This window comes from Agrilus planipennis, unplaced genomic scaffold (assembly GCF_000699045.2).
Source record: "Agrilus planipennis isolate EAB-ADULT unplaced genomic scaffold, Apla_2.0 scaffold44, whole genome shotgun sequence".
NCBI classification, from domain to species: Eukaryota; Metazoa; Arthropoda; class Insecta; order Coleoptera; family Buprestidae; genus Agrilus; species Agrilus planipennis.
This window is the reverse complement of record NW_020438939.1, coordinates 611,755-616,233: the sequence shown is the minus strand read 5'-3', so window position 1 is coordinate 616,233 and position 4,479 is coordinate 611,755. Positions and strand designations below refer to the sequence as shown.

The 4,479-nt window shown below is 32.1% G+C and overlaps 1 protein-coding gene across 2 annotated transcripts in view; it reads right to left on the bottom strand.

The window, feature by feature from the left end:
* LOC108733536 (protein espinas) overlaps positions 1 to 4,013 on the bottom strand; it is a 137,797-nt gene extending 133,784 nt beyond the window's left edge. The window contains exon 1 of one of the 2 annotated variants that reach the window (XM_018464716.2): positions 3,692 to 4,013. The gene's annotated coding sequence lies outside the window, so the exon portion shown is untranslated. The remainder of the gene's footprint in view (positions 1 to 3,691) is intronic. The other variant, XM_018464715.2, reaches the window with a different exon arrangement.
* Between the last annotated feature and the right edge of the window lie 466 nt (positions 4,014 to 4,479).

Here is a 4,479-nt window from a genome sequence, read left to right as displayed (position 1 = left end):
GTACGTACGTACGTACGTACGTATGTACGTACGTTCGTATGTCAGCATTTTTTTCGTTTTCGATATCTCAAGAACGGATTGAGATATCGCCCTCAACCAAAATTTTTTCGAAAGATATTATCATAATGAAGATCTGAAAGAAATTTGAACGAAATCGGTCAAGCCGTTTTTTTTTTATAAAAAAAAAAACGAATTAATTACAAACAATTTAATTAAAATACGTTCTAATCTAATCACAACAATGAAGTTACGGAATCAATAATAACGAAATATCATTATTCAAGACAGGGAATAACATATTATAATAACATATTATAATAAAAATTTGTTTATAACAAAATGAATTGTTATAAACAATCGATAAACAATAAAAAATAGTATTTACCAATTGACTGATGCAAGTACTCTATCAATTCGGTTTTCTCAGACGAAATACTGTTTCTTATGGGTTTATAAAATGACGAACTCTCAAACATTGTTTGTTATTTATTATTGTGCCGCGTTTTTTTCAAACTTTAGAAACGAATGTACTTTACAATAACTGTATTATCTAATGGGAAGTTAGTCGTATTAGCACCGACCAAAATGTGCTCAGACCAATTTTTTTAAAACGTATTCAGTAATCTAATCTAATCTAGTCCTACAACTCAACTCATGTTTATTTTTTCGTTTCTATTCCTAATAGTTCGTCTTCAAAATGATAAACACTTATCAGGATTAATTAGCATTAAATGATTAGCACTAGGAAGTCTGATGAAGGTAAACGTGCTTTTAATTCTAGTCATATTACGAATTTTGGAAAAACAACAGATTTTCTGAATTCTAGTACCTACCTATCTACTGTTTAGAAACATCAGTTTTAAAAAACCAATCGCATGAAATAAATGTTAGTGGCAATTATTGATGACGTATAAATCTAAAATCAGTTTAGACGAATATTGCAAATATATTATAGTAACCTGTAAGTTCTTAATAATAAAATTGTGATAGACATGAAGAAATTTGCATTCCAACTAAGAATTGATTTCATACAAGCGTCGTTTACTTTTCTTCTCTAATTTTCCAAATATAGCTTTCATATAGGTATATCTACCTAGATATGAAACAGTTGGCTTCCATCAGGAAGTAATGAAAACAAAGGTCATCTTTTGTTACACCCGTTTACCATTGTTTTATTCGATTTCACATGAGGAGAAAACTACGAACTCCATTATTTATCCAAAAATTTTTCATTTGTTGAATGCTTATGATTTTAATAAACAATTTTACGACTCACGCGCAAATTTGTTTCTCATTCACTCTACACGTTTTTCCACCCGGTGACGTATGTCATTACCCCTAATCCCAGTATACTCTAGAATTCGTTGGAGAAAATTTCATGTTTTATTAAAACAGTTTTCTTCGTTTTTCGATAGCACTTCTATTTAAGAAAGGTAAGTGCATGTAATCTTTTATGAAGACGAGTTAGTTCTTTTTTTAGACCACAGGACCTTTCAATCGATATAATCTTCGCATTTCCCTAAAACTAGAACAACCCACATCCTTAACTATTTACGAACAGTAACCCAATCTAGGTTTTACCTCTCCTAACTCCCGTTTCTGCCTATAATATGTCTCTGACTAGACCTTCATGCCTGAGAAGGTGTCCTACCAACCTATCTCGCCTATTTCTTATTGACTTCCACGGAGTCCCCTGTTCTCCTATTCTTTCTAATATCTCTTCATTTCTAACCTTTTCTACCCACGTTATCCTCATCATCCGCCTATAACACCACATTTCGAACGCTTCTAACCTTTTCATTTCCGCCGTGCCCACTGTCTGTTTCGTACCCGCGACTAAAATAAAACTATGGGCCTTCCAAGTACCCTTTATCAAATTATTTTTCAATTAATTGTGCGAAGTAAAATAACAAAATTGTAAACACTAAGTATGAATTTAATGTAATGGATTACTCGCTAACGATAACATTAAACATTCACGCCAGTTGCTAAATTACTGTTTAACAATAAAAAAATCAATTTATTTTTTAAACTGAACTATATAGATATCAACGTTTTGATAAGGCATGCTATTGTTTCATGTTTTTTATTTGTTTGTTCTTCAGTTTTTTATGTTCTATTTTTTATGAACTACTCGGTATATTAAAAGCTGTATATCTAATAAAAGGGAGACATTTATCAGAAAATAATGTCATACAGTAGCCATAAAATTATGCGCAAAATAATGAAACAAGTTCCTTATTAAGGTAAAAATAAACTATAACAAAGAACATATAAGGTAGCCCACATACATGCTCTCTATAGCATCGCTTAGACGGGTTTGTGTTCTAACGCCTCGTTGATGTCTCCGAGTTTCTTTCCGAATTTAGAGCCGAAATCACTCAGTAAATTTACTTTTAAGGTGTTGGCTTCTAACTTTTACCTTTCTAGAAGTATAACGGGAGGTAGTTAATGTTGTTTTGATAATTTAAAAAACGTATGTGTGGCAATATATTCGAAGATTAGTCAGTGTTCTATAGAGGTATTAATATGATAGCAGATTTGAGTTTGTTTTATGAATTAGACTTAAAGTAAACAGGTTGAAAACTGAAATGTAACACTAAACCCTTCTCTCTGTTTCATTTAAAAGATTTAATGATAAATTTGGCTTTACCACTTCGACAGTTGTTCGTAAGAATTAAATTATAAGAACTCCTTTTTGAAGGCGTTTGCAAAAGGTTAATAATAACTTAATTATCTAAACACTATGTTATATGTATATCTATATCAGTAATTGTTTCTTGTATTATAGGTATTTCTTCTTCCTAACAATTAATTTTTTGTACATAAACAGTTTCTATTGTATTGTTTTTTTAATTTTTATTTTCAATTTAAAAAATGCCAAAGTTAACATGTAATTCTATTTTCCTTTGAGATGATATTAATTTTTGCGCATAAGGGTTAATTTGTATTTTTAAAATTTGGAACGGTAACTGTGAACAGTTCTGAAATATTGAACAATAACTGAAAACTACTACAAAAATTTTAGCATTAACATGAAATGAAATTAATTGATATAGGTATACAAACGAATTAACTCAAAAGAATTAGTGAACGGAAATTGCAATAAAGTTATAAAAAACAAATTGCTTACTTCTTACTATAACACAAGTAAAAGTAAGTTACCTCGAAATGGGTTTCCTTTCTAAATACCGCATTTAAATTGTTTAAAAAAAGTTGTCGCTTGAGCTTATTTATTTAGTTGTATAATGTGGTATTTAAATACGTTATGAAAAATACTGACTTGAAGTTTATATTATTAAACAATGGGTTAAGTTTATGGGTATGATACAGCAGAGTGTCTATAATGCTTTTTTATTATCTATAGATATAAAATTTTCCAAAAACAGGGAGAGAGTATTTTGCATGATTTAAATGCCTACATTTTTTACTCGATATTATTCTTCGGATTGAAGACTTAATTTAGACAACTTTAGGGATTTAAGTCCACGTGTTTTATGTCAAAAAAAATTGTTGTTATATCAAGGATCATCAACCAAATCGTCATAATATTATATGAGTAATAAGAGACGTTACTATAACGAGTAAGTACAAATCACACAAATGGGTACAAGTACGAATAATAATTCCATTTCCCCTCAGCAACATGCCCGTTGCGGAAGTTAACAAAGAAGGGGTGAATTATAAACACCTGTTGTTTCCTCTTCCAACTGAACCGATTTCGATAACATAACACAATACACAAAAAGCAACACAAAACACACTTATTCTTTTGCACAAAATTTCACATTCACTATCAAAGCAGAATAACAAACACGCGCCGATATCACCAGATAACATTAAAACCGACCACTATCTAGTGTGCGCCGATGAGACAAACTTAAGTACGTCGAAACAATTGGTAACTCACACGACTACGCGATCGCGGCTTACGTTAAGTTAGTTTACGCGAAGAGACGTGAGGTTGGCTACAATCGGCCCGTGAAACTGCGGCCATTGCTGCGGCGCGCGGACACATGGATCGGTTGTGCTCGGCGAAGGCCGAAAGTGGCACCTCGGATCGCCGGGATCCGTCTTCACCGCGCATTGAAGTCACCGGTATGCGAAGCTTTTAACGAAATAATTAGATTCGCAGGATAACGAAGACGGCTGAAGATGAACGCACGACGCTTTCGGATACCATCGCCGAATTTTTCGAATAGCTTCGTTACTCTTTTATTAATATCGTCGTAGTAGGCGAACACCGATGACTATTAATTTTACAGTCAGGTTTACTTCATTTTTCAGACACTGACGTAGAAACTCGAGCTATGTTAATATCTTATATGTTAACATATTTTTCTTTTTAGCGAAATTACAGTCAAAACAGATTCTGACCATCTTTATCTTATATACCTACCATCAGGCTTTCTGAGCCTTCATGACTTAGCTTCAAAATTAGTATTAATAATATAATGGATGGATTTAATTTCTGCTTTG